This window comes from Mandrillus leucophaeus, unplaced genomic scaffold (genome assembly GCF_000951045.1).
Source record: "Mandrillus leucophaeus isolate KB7577 unplaced genomic scaffold, Mleu.le_1.0 Scaffold812, whole genome shotgun sequence".
Lineage (NCBI taxonomy): Eukaryota > Metazoa > Chordata > Mammalia > Primates > Cercopithecidae > Mandrillus > Mandrillus leucophaeus.
Window position 1 is genome coordinate 96,386 of NW_012108831.1, and position 12,860 is coordinate 109,245.

The 12,860-nt window shown below is 39.3% G+C and overlaps 1 protein-coding gene across 1 annotated transcript in view; it reads right to left on the reverse strand.

Annotated features, from left to right (window-relative positions):
* The window catches only part of RAB3C (RAB3C, member RAS oncogene family), a gene marked incomplete at its 3' end in the record, with an annotated part of 250,779 nt that overhangs the window by 76,367 nt on the left and 161,552 nt on the right, over nt 1-12,860 (reverse strand). The gene's annotated exons all lie outside the window — the stretch shown is intronic.

A 12,860-nucleotide genomic window follows, 5' to 3' on the forward strand; every position in this document is an offset into this window, starting at 1 on the left:
CTAAAGGAATATCTAGGACATATTATTTCATATGTACACATGTCATTTCTGGAAGGTAGGTAAGCACATGCACGCACGCGCGCACACGCATGCACATACACACCCCTCTATGGGTCTTTAAGAAATATAAGGTTGGAGCTACAAGCAAGCCAATGAAATTAGAGGTATGATTCTTCCCCAAATTAAAGAGTTGAGTAGTTTTATCTCCCAATTCATTTACATTCTATTTTACAGCAATGTTCAGACTTTTTGAGATAATTACTGCATGCACAATGAATCAGGCACTATGCTAGACAATAGCAACAAACAAAAATGAGGCAAGGTTCTTATGACCTCATAGGAATTTTCAGCCTAGTGGAAAGAAAGACACAAAGGCAGGTACATAATTAAAACATCAAGGATAAACACAATGAGAAAATACGCACAGTTTTAAGCTTTAAGGTGTCGATTATCTTTCTTGTTCTTGCGTTTTGACTGTATTTTCCCTAGACTGATAGATCATTTCCCCCCTTGAAATTCTTTCTGGGTAATGTGGAATCGCTTATGTGCTTTTTAAGAATTCTTTGATTTCCACTATATTAACAACAAGTATTGAGGATGGGAGTGAAAAAGATAGCAGAAAAGTTCTCCACCTCCCGGACACACATTTTATCATTGTTACATTCTGCCATTCATACAGCAGTTATCTTCATGGCCACCTGCAGCAACAGCATAGACTCTTTTTTCTTTTCCCCAAAGATGACTCTAAATGTACTATTTAAATGCCTACAAGAATTAATGTGTTTATTTAATAAGGATGGGGATTGGGCACAGGCAATATAAAATCTCATTTAGAATCATTTAAACCTTAGGTATTTTTTTCCCTTATTTTAAGGTCTTAATTGCAATCCTCGCTGTTACGGAAAATAAATATTGACTGAATATTTACAATATGTTACATACATACACACACACACACACACACACACACACACACACACATATATATTTTCATATCTCCAGAGAGAGAGAAAGAATAATAATAATGTAGGTGGTTTGGCACCCTGGTACAGATAGCAAGGAACCCACGTTGTGCAATTCTCTTTGTAAGAGTTTCTCGCCACAGCCTTTGGAAGCTCACTTGCTCTTGCCAGAAATAATAAATATTTTGACTAAATAATAGCATGTTTTTGGTTACCATCTGTGACCTGCAGAAAAGGAAAGAGGCAGATGGTAGAAAGAAGTGAAAGGGAAGTTTAATGGAGAAATGTTAGAATGTGAGTGCTTTCACAAACGTTCTACTATTCTTAGTTTGTGTATATACTAAAAAGTAGGATAACCAAATGAAATAGAGGACACTGAGTTACATCTGAATTTTAGATGAACTATAAATAATTTTTAGTATATGTCCCACATATAGCATAGGGATACTCATACCAAAAATTTATTCATCATTTATCTGAAATTAACATTTAACTGGACAGTTTATAGTTTTATTTGCTATATCTAGCAACTTTAGTAAAAGATCTATTAAAGTTATTTCAAATATTATCATAATGTATGTTTATTATTGTTTAAAAATTGTATTAAAAACAGATTTGGTGAGAAATAATGTTTGGAAAAAATGTAGAAGGTTTTGTTGTTGGTTCTGGATCAGTAAAAGCTGTCTATATTCAGGGTATGTTTTAATTCCTGAGAGGAATGAGAGAACTTAAAGTTTCTGGCAGAATAATTAAGAATGTTAAAAGTCTGCTGCTTCAGTCCTAGTTTCCACAGCCTTCTAGCTGGCTTTGGGATGTGTCTCCTGATGGACAACTTAGCCATCAAGCTCAAGGAACCAATCAAGCAATTTTCTGATCTAGAAATATGAATCAATAAAATATCAACAGTAATTATTAAAATAATAAATATCTTTACATTTGCAAGGTGTTTCAGCTTTAAAAATTTTCAGAATATGTTACCACATTTGATTTGCAAAACAACTTTCTGAAACTGTTTCCTATTTCAGAAAGATACACATGAGATTCTTGATTTTAGAAAAATCACATGAATTCTCTCTGCAGGTGCAGCAGTAGCATGAAACAAATACTGCTTTCCAGTCTAGCTGTCAAACATGCACTTTATGGATGAGTTAATTATTATGCAAGATGGAGCTAAATCACATCGATGTGTAGTGGCTGCTAATGAGAAGTCATAAATCAAAGTCCTCAATGTTAAGCTCAAGCTCCCACATGTAGTTCTCTAGAATATCATAAGGATGGCTACGTGTGTGTGCATATATGTGCAAGACCCTCTCCATTAGCTGCTGCCTCCTTCTCAGTTAAAATATTCAGCATATAACCCATTCTCTCTCCCCTGAGTGATGTTCTTTGTTGTCCTGAAGCCCCAAGTACTGGTAGAGCTCTTTGGAAAAGTGATAAAAAGCGTAGAGTGCCTGATAATGCACAGAACAATGTTGGCTCCCTCACAGACTACTCACAGGGAGGTTCTTGACTTTGTCTGGAGTGAGAGGTGGTTTTTGTTTTGTTCCTTTGCTTCAGCAAGGAACAAAAAGACCCTTCTGTTTACATTCATCATCAGTCCTACAGAAATTGGAGATTACTTTGAGGATATAAAACTCCTTTGTGAGTGCAAATGTTCCCATCTACCTTATCAAATAAATTATCAACTTACACATTCTGTGAATTGTTTTAATTTGATTAGTCTCTGGAAAGTATCAAAGCAATCAGCCAAAAGGGACTATTAGATAAGAAGAAAACTCTGTAGGAGGGGAACTTATGTAGGATAAGATTGGGCTTGGGCATTTTCCTCATTCATTCATTCATTAGTCAATTGAATATTAATTGAGTGCCTAAGTATAAGGTTCTTTGAAATATCCTCGGGTAATATGAAGATAAATTTAATTCATATTCAACTATCAAGAATTTTATAGCAAAGTATAATAAAGGAAAAAGTAAACATTGATAATACAAGGTAGAATAAAATAAGTGCTTGTAAGATATATAAGGGACAGTGCTGAGGGAGCACTGAAGAGGCAATTGATCCTGGCCAGGAGATCAGGAAGAAGGAAAGATAACTAACATTTAATAAATACCTGCCCGGTGGTTGGCCTCCACCAGGACTTTATTCTCATTATCAAGAAGGAGATGTGTCTGAGGTGAGCTTTAGGGGACAAGGAGGACTATAGATGCCAGCAATAAGGAAAGGAGCCCTTTGTTCTGATGGAAGAATGGAAGTATCAGGGAGCACCATCCATTTGAATAACAGCTTGTGGTCTGGTGGGTCAGAATGAAGAAAGGTACCTGGGCTTATTATACCCCATCTACTTTCTAAACAGTTGGTCTGGGGGAATGGGGGTTTTAAAAATCAGAGGGTAACACGAAAGTCCTGGCAACATGGAAGGCAGAGAGGAAAGGCAAAGGCTGAGAGACAGGCCAAAAAGGCAATCCTAGGGACAAAGGTTGATTCCCCAATAATGGCTTGGTGACCAGGGCACTACATGTCTTATTTCCCCTGAAAAAACTGAAATCGGAGAGAATAGGATATAATTCATTTTGATGTCTTTCACAGTGATTGCCATGGAAAAACCCTTCAATTGCAAGCAAACAAATACACAAAGCCCTTGTTGGTTGAATAGGATCTTTTGTTTTGTTTTTGTTCTCCAGAGAAACATAACAGAACCTTGTATGCTATCTTCAACATACTGTGAACTTCATATTCATGTTTTTTAAAAAACGTTATAATATTTGAAAAATCACAAACATGACCATTCCCCTATGCCAATTCAGAAGCTTTCAAAGTTCAGAAACTATGGCCTTGCCTCTTTTCTATGCAGTTATCTCATCAAAAAGAAAAATGAAGCCAGGGGTGGGTGGGGGCACATATGCACTGCGGTTTCTTTTCAAAAGACCTCCCCAGGTGCTGCTCATGCTCATGAGAAGCTGTCCTAGACTGAATTAGTTGGAGATGTCATATACCGCCGGTGAATCGTGTGACGATGACTGCATGTTTGCAGATATATCTACCCCAGGCATGCAGAAGCCTTCTCCATATAAGTCCTTTGTCTACTTCCATTAATAAGATAGTCAAGGGGTCCCAGGAACCTTTGCAGAGGCAACACTGATAAGAAATCTTTGATAGAAACAACTTCTCATCATTGCATTTGTTATTTTTTCCAAGGGGCACTACTTGATTCAACCCATGAGTTGATGTCTGTCTTTCTCATCTTGAGACAGTGCCTACAACACACCCCTGCCTCAGAAAGCAGCTGGTTTCACTGCAGGTCTTGTCCTTGTACATGATGACCAGGACTTATTATATGAATCCTGTTGGCCCAAACACTTCAGTTTGAATTCCTGATCCATACACAGACTCTATGCCATGTGTCTATGTGAATCACAAAATTTCTGAAAACACACTGGCAAACAATTAACATTAAGATCCAGTCCAAATTTTAATGTATTGGCCATAGAGGTAAGGGCATAAGAAAATAGTTCTGCAAAATCCAGCTATATGAAAGGTTAGGAAGTTATGTAAGATCCATTTGTGTATTTTCCAAGAATGTTTTATTAATACTCTACATGAAAGTTCAATTCCAATAATATGTGACCAAAAAATTACCTTGGTAAAAGCTCTCATTTTTCAATATGACTATGTGTAATGTGTTACAATCCACTTGGAGAGATTTTTTAAAAATCCTGATGCTGTGTCCTTTGCAGGGACATGGATGAAGCTAGAAACCATCATTCTCAGCAAACTAACACAGGAACAGACAATCAAACACCCTATGTTCTCACTCATAAGTGGCAGTTGAACAAAGAGAATACATGGACACAGGGAGGGGAACATCACACACGGGGCCTGTTGGGGGGTGGGGAGCAAGGGGAAGGATAGCATTAGGACAAATACCTTAAGCATGCGGGACTCAAAACCTAGATAATGGGTTGATAGGTGCAGCAAACCACCATGGCACATATATACCTATGTAACAAACCTGCATGTTCTACACATGTATCCTAGAACTTAAAGTACAATAATAATAATAATAAATCCTGATGCTGGGGTCACAATGGCAGAGATTGTGATTGAATTGGCATAGAAGATAAATATGCCTTTAAAAGATCTCTGGGAGACCCTAATGTGTGGTCTGGATTGAGAACTACTATCTTAAAAACAAAAACAAAAAACAGTGCCTACCCCATGATGCCAGGTACATTAGATTTTTCTCCTCTATTCCTCATGGCCACCTTGTAAGTTAGGAATTCTTTCGCCATTTTTAAGATGGTCAATTAAGGCTGAGAAAAGTTAAGTATTGTCAAATTTCCAAGGTTGCACAGTATTTGGGTCTGTTAGATTTCTCTAACTTTGAGGCAAGGCACATCAGTTAAGGGTTTGCAAAGCATTCTCAGCTCTCCTCACCAGACTCAGAATCCCCAGCCTGGTGCCACTTTTCCTTCTCAAAATGGAGCTTTAATTAAGAACTCCGCTGTCACATGCACTCCTTTCTGCCTCTTTCATTCTCTCCCAGATCCCTATCTTTGTTGGCTTTAAATTGAGGGAATTAAAAAAAAAAATTAAAAAAAGAAATTCTCCTCCCAGCTTAAGGAAATTTTTCCTACAAGAAGCTGTCTTATCTGCCACATAAATGAAATCATATTTGGTACTTTTCAATGCATTTTATAGGGTCATAGGATGTAAAACTCTGCTCTGTCAATTCAGAAAGCACTCATTTCCACAATATAAAATATGAAGGCAAAGATTTACATAAATTACCATATTGATATACATATTTAAAATTCAGAGTTTATAAAAAACAGAATGATAAGGAAATAATTTAAATGATAACAAAGTATGTTTTCAAGTTGCTTAAATATTTGATATGTAATTAGGAAGTTCTGGGCTTGGGGTGGAGAGCACAGCTAGTTTTTACTACACTTAACTCCTTGAATACCAGGCAGCAAATCTACCAAAAATGTCATGATTAGGATCAAATCCTGTGAAATTCAGAGAGGGCCTAAAGTTGACTGAAGGAATTTGATCAGAGATGAGGTTATGGACAGAATAGGAGGTCAAAATATTTGTTGCTCTATTGCTTACTAATAAAAAAATGACATTTTGACATGGGTGTTTTGATGAGGGCTATATAAAAATGACCCCATCATACTGGCCTTAGCACTATGTTTAACTTTGGTGGCAATGAAACCACTGATTTGAAAAGCAAAATTTGGGGAGCCAATAAGGGCAAAAGAGGGAAGGAATGTCAAGGGGAAAGTGAGATGCCAATAAAAGTTTTAAGAGGACCAGGGGAGACAGGTGGACATGGCTTCAGTTGGTATGCACTATTTTTTGTCAGCTTTGTGGGGTATCTGGAGAGTTTTCCACTGGTTTTATACACGGGTGCTTGAAAATGATATTAAAAACTCTATTTTTAACTTATTCTTTTTTTTTTTTTTTTTTGAGATGGAGTCTCGCTCTGTTGTCCAGGCCAGAGTGCAGTGGCACTGTCTCGGCTCACTGAAACCTCTGCCTCCCGGTTCAAGCAATTCTTCTGACTCAGCCTCCTGAGTAGCTGGGATTACAGGCACCTGCCACCACACCAGGCTAATTTTTGTATTTTTAGTTGAGACGGGGTTTTGCCATGTTGGCCTGGCTGGTCTTGAACTCTTGACCTCAGGTGATCCACCTGCCTTGGCCTCCCAAAGTGCTAGGATCATAGGTGTGAGCCACCGCATCCAGCCAACTTATCCTTTTTTAACATCTAGTTTTCTGTGAGTGTTTCTGGATGTGCACTGTAGATGGACATAGTGGTATGTGATTACTATTTATGGATAAATAATACTTTATTATTATGTAATAAACATTGTGTGATAAAGAATTTGGCTGACCTTGGTTTCTGGTTCCTGAGAGGTAATCTTTAAACCCATGGAGTTTCCCAAGTGATTGAAGTGTCTCTGTTCTTCAAGGTGGGCCCCTTAGAGCATATCTGATGGTTTGTGTTAATGTGATGACTCAGGATGGAAGCTGGCCATGTTAGGAAGACCAAAGACATGATGAGATGGTTGGAACTTTGAACCAGGTGGCATCAGTTCCACTTCCAAGAAGAGAAGACGCATTGGAAATCGAGTTCAAGCATTTGGGCAAGGATTTGATCAATCATGCCTATGTAATGAACCTCCAATAAAACCTCTCTGGACACTAAAGCTTAGGGAAACTTCCCTGGTTGTCAATACTATGCATATTGTCATGCAGCAGTGCCATTAGGGTAATGTCCCTGAGGACATCAGAAGCTTCTGCTCTGGAACATTCCCAGATCTTGCCCTGCCTATCTGTCTTTTTGGCTTGTTCTAATTTGTATGTTTGTTATAACAAAACTGTAATCATAACTGTAGTGCTTTCTTGAGTCATTTCTGTGAGTCATTCTAGTGGATTATCAAACCTAAAAGGGGTCACAGAAAACCCTAAATTTGTAGACAGCTGGTCAGGAGTGAGGGTGGCCCTGGGGATTCCCAAATTTGCAGCTGGTGTTGGAACTGAGTCAATCTTGTGGAGGGCTATGTCCCTAATCTTGAGTTTAGTCAACTTTCAGTAGACACATATTTGATGATTTTTTTTTCTGTGAAGATATATATTTTTCTGAGAAGGTGTCTTGCTCTGTTGCCCAGGCTGGAGTGCAGTGGCACGATCTCAGCTCACTGCAACATCTGCCTCCTGCGTTCAAGCGATTTTCCTGCCTCAGCCTCCTGAGTAGCTGGGACTACAGGTGCGTGCCACCACATCCAACTAATTTTTGTATTTTTAGTAGAGATGGGATTTCACCATGTTGGCCAGGCTGATCTCAATCTCTTGGCCTCATGATCCACCCGCCTCAGCCTCCCAAAATACTGGGATTACAGGCGTGAACCACCATACCTGGCCAAGATATTTTATTTTATAATCAAAATAGGCAATACAAACAAGTTGACATAGCAAAGATTTATATAAATAACTGGGTATAAACTGTATGAGGAAAAATACCCATGAGCATGGTGGCTGGGCTCCCAGCACAGGATGGAGACCAACCAGGTGGCTCTGCTTTGAAGAGGTAGGAGCCCAGAGGCTGAAGGGATGGCTGGGTGGGGCTGCTCTGAATGGAAGGGATAAGTCGCTCCATAAATAAAACACAAACTTGCAAAAACACTTAAGAAAGAGCCTCATTCAGGCCCAGGCGTGAGGTCCAGGATGCTGTCAATAGCCCAAAACTTAGCAAAAATCCTGTAGTAGCTGACTCTGGGCTCATGAACTGCTTTGTGCTCTCCCATGCCTACACATGGCCCCTGCCTCGCCTGGCTTCTGATCTAGAGGAGGCATCGCTGGCCCAACAACCAGATACTAACAAGACTGAGATGCCCTCTAAACCAGGAGGCAAGAAAAACCAGAGGGCAAAGGGACTTAAACCCAAAAAAGTCTTAATTACTAAGGGTATTTGGTTAAAACAAAGTTTGGAAACCAACTAAAAATACATTAAGGCCTTGTGACATCTCTTTCCTCTCCTACCATTCACTAATGATTGTTTTCAGTATGCTGTGGAAAGAAAAAGTATAAAAAATAATCATTTGGTGTTTATAAGTAAAAATTAGGTTGTAGGATACAATAGGCTTTAAATGTGAACCAAGTGTTATTCTGTAAGTAGACACCATGAGATTGAGGACACGGAAACTGTGACATATGCTTGGGCTGCTTGTAAGTTATTGTACTTACATTATAATTTTTATCCTTGCTTTGAAAATTGATGGTCTAGAAAGGGAACAGTATGTGAGAATACTTAATATGGGCTCTAACATGAACAGAATCAGACATCATATACCAGACATCATATACCATCATATACCTATCTTCTCTAGTGACCTCCCATGTCTAATGTGCTGTTTTTCTAATTTTTTTTTTTAGTTTCCTTTAATGTCTTTTTTGTTTTGTTTTTAAGAAGGGGGTACATAGGCGAGGTTGGTTTGTAACTGATAACTAGGATAATTATCTTAGTTAACTGAACTGGAAAGATAAATTCTAGATAAGGATTCCAGAATTTTCCAGCTATAGAAAGGAATCCTACATTTAGCAAACAATGTCAAAGACTTGAAAATACGTAGAGAATAGACTGGGGTCGTATCAATTTAGACTCAGAAGATTTGGCCTTTCTACTCATTCACAATGCAGTTACTGAGTGCATATTTCTTGCTGACCGGGCAAATAGAAAATGAGGGTCAATAACATGTATCATGAGGTACAGAACACATTGGCTGAGGTTAGGAAGCAGACTTGCTGGAGAGCATATTCATGATGGTCCTGAAAATACCTGTAAGGTTCAAGTAAGTCATAAATGTAACTATTATTTTTTAAAACCCAGAACTCTGTTTTCTAAACAGAATAATCAACAATATTTGCTTTAAAGCAATCATTATAATGTCAATCAAAACCCAGCTGAATATCTAGGACTAGAAAATAGGCTCTTATCACAACTTCGTCTGAGGAGTTACGTGACAGGTGTAATTATTGTCCTTTAAGACAAATCTACCCTCAAAGGCAAGTAACTAATTTCACAGAAAAGAGGATATGCATATTGCAATAGAGGGAGACCAAGAAAAATGCTAGAAAATGCTGGTATTTGCAGTAAATATTGTAACACAAAACTGCATATTAAGAGCTGCGAGGGAGTATATTTTCAGACTGCAAGTGAAACAGTACAAATAGCAATCATATTTACATAATACCTTTTATTCAAGAGTCTAAGTCTTTTATTTAATCTTTAAATTCCGTATATAGCCTGACTTGGGTAAGGCTGCATCTACATAATTTAGCTTCTGGCCTTCCTTGTAGTGTCAATATTTATGGAAATATTACCACTTCCGAAGTTCAGTGAGGCCAAAGTACAGTTGAGTTGACCACAACACAAAGTCATAGAGGACAAGTGTCTCTCTCTATTCTCTTAGCTCCTTCTGTATACATAACCAGCACATTAACTGCTAACATGTGTTTTGAGCTATTTGCTATTTCCTGAGTTACACACACACACACACACACACACACACACACACAGAGAGACACTTTTCTGAAATCAGAATGTAAGCCCAGGTTTGTCTGTTTGGTCTGAACAGAAACTTAGTGAAATGCTTAACTAAGACATCTTTAATTCAGGGCTTTACTCTTTTTTTCACATATCTTCATTCTTTATGGAGCTATTTTCTCTCTCAGTGTTCAGCCTGGGGAATTTATTGAGACAAGCCAGAACCAAGTGCAGCAAATGAAGGTATGAGTGGGTGAAAAAAAACCAAGAGAACCCTGGCTGGAAACCAAAACAGTAAGAGAAACTTTGAACGGAGAAATGAGCAGACATTTCTCATCAGGTTACAGGGCATCTTTGGTTCTTTTCAGATGTCTGACATTTGTGCTGTACTTCACTGGCACTAACTTATGTGCAAATATACCCCCATCCAAAACATAAAACGCTGTTTTAGGGAAAGAATGTGCTACAGTAACTAATCAGGTAACTTTAAGTCACATTACTTACTATGTAAGATAAGACACTTTTTGTTTTTTTTCTCTTTATCAGTCCTACCCACATATTCTCTCCATCTTACTGGGAAGAAGAAGAGTCTCATATAAGCAAAGCTATGGTAAAATAAGCAGTGCCTCCATATGTGATTTGAATTGAAAGCATTGGTTTGTTTTCATCATAATGATCTGATACTATTCCAGCTCTCAGTCATCATTTTTTTTTGTTGTAGAAAACATATAATTGATATGCGCCTGGGCCTATGCTAGACTGTGGAGATACAACGTGAATAAGATCCAGTCTTATATAATTCTTGTTCTGTCATTCATACGGTCATTCATTCAAGAAATATTTATGGAATACCTAGTACATGCCAGCGACTATTCTAGGCACAGAGAATATAATACCACATAGAACGGACAGAGATCCTTGTCCCAAGCAGCTTGCATTCTTATTTACACAGTAAATAAATAAATTATATATATATTTCACAGGGCGATAAATGCTATGAAAAAGACATAAAACAGAGAAAGGGAATAGAAAGGACTGCAGAAGGTTGCAATAAGAAATAGGGTGGGGGAAGAAAAGAAGGCCTTCCTGAGAAGGTGACATTACAGCGAAGACATGAAGGAGGGATGGGGGCTACCAGAAGGGTGTCTGAGGGAAAAAACTTCCAGGCAGTGGGATAGCAGATGCAAATGTTCTTAGGTACAGGCAAGTCTTGAATGTTCTAGGAATAGCAAAGAAGCCGGTGTGGCTAAACTGGGGGCACGTGGAGAAGATAAGCAGCAGAAGACGAGGGTAGAGAAGCAGTGGGCAAATTGTACGGGGTCTGGTAGGCTATTGTAATGGCTTTGGCATTAATCCAGGAGAGGCAGGATGCTGTGAAGCTTTGGAGCAGAAGGGTGACAAGATCTGATTTACAGTTTTAAAAGTTCACTCCAGCTGCTGTCCTGGGAAGATTCTGGGGGTTGGACCAGTAGTAAACGCAGGAAGACCAGTTAAGCGGTTCCAACAATGTAGATGAGATGATGGTGGCATAACCAGGTGGCAGCAGCGTATTGTGGGTTGAGTTGTGTCCTCCCAAAAGATGCTGACATTATAACCCCAGGACTGGTGAACGTGGCCTTATTTGGAAATAGTCTTTGCAGATGAAGTTAAGATGAGGTTATTAGAGTAGGCCCCAATCCAATATGACTAGGTCCTTATAAAAAGTAGAAATTTGGACACAGAGTGAGACTTATATATAGAAAAGACAATGTGAAAATGTTTTCGGTCGGCTGCGCTGCTTCAGGTTCTTGACTTCACCACACAAAAGAATTTGAGAGCAAGTCCAAAGTAAGAGTAGGTGAAGAGGTTTATTGCAAAGCCAAAGTAGACTCTGAGGCAGAGCGGGTTGCTCAGAGGGAGAGACAGCAGCTAGTGCCTTAAGAGGAATTCCTTTTATGGGGGCTGTATGTGCATATTCATAAAATACTGGTGAGGTCAAGTATGCAAAGGAGGACCTGCAGTTGGAGAATGTGTTCAATATCTACATGCTTGAAAACATATCGCATGTATCATTAGCTTATAAAATCTCCACCTAGGGGTGTGATTTTTACTATTAAAATTAGGGAAAGGTTACTATGAGCTAAACCTGGAGACTAGATAGGAAGGCAGGAAGATGGGGCCTAGACTCCAGGGCCCTGCGTGCTGTTAAGGTTGTGGCTAGGAATGGTGCAATGCTGCAGGAGCTGGAGGAACACGGGAGGGAAAGGGCGCAGATGACAAAGGGCTACGTGCTAACACATTTGAAAACTTAGCTAAAAATGATAAATTCCTATAGAAACATGAAACTTCAAAAATTGTTGATGAAGAGCCTAGGTGTACATCCAGGACCCTAGAGAAGCCCCTGGCTCTCACAAGGCAGGAATTTGCAGCTAGTAGTTTCCTGGGCATTCAGTGCTGATTGGCTGGAGATTGGGAAAGCTATCTCAGGAATAACGGGCTCTAGTTCCCTTTCCTGTACTGGGTATTAGCAATGTGTAACAATCTGGCAGTTTGCTGGGGGACTTTAGGACTGCTTACCTTGCAAAAGAGTTAGGTGCTGAGGCACGGGGGTGCAAGAGGTGTGGAGCCTGCTGGGAAAGGGGCCCACCAGGCTTCCCAAGGGGGCAAGTCAGTGGGGCCTCCTAGTCCTACTTATCCTCCCTCAAAGACAAAAGGAGAATGCACTCTACAGGCAAGGACTGCTTGAGGCTACCAGAAGCTAGAAGAGTGTCCCGCAACAGATTTTCCCTCAGAGCCCTCAGAAAGAATCAATCTTGTGGACACTTTGGCAACTTCTAGCCTTCAGAACTGTGAGATAATATATTTC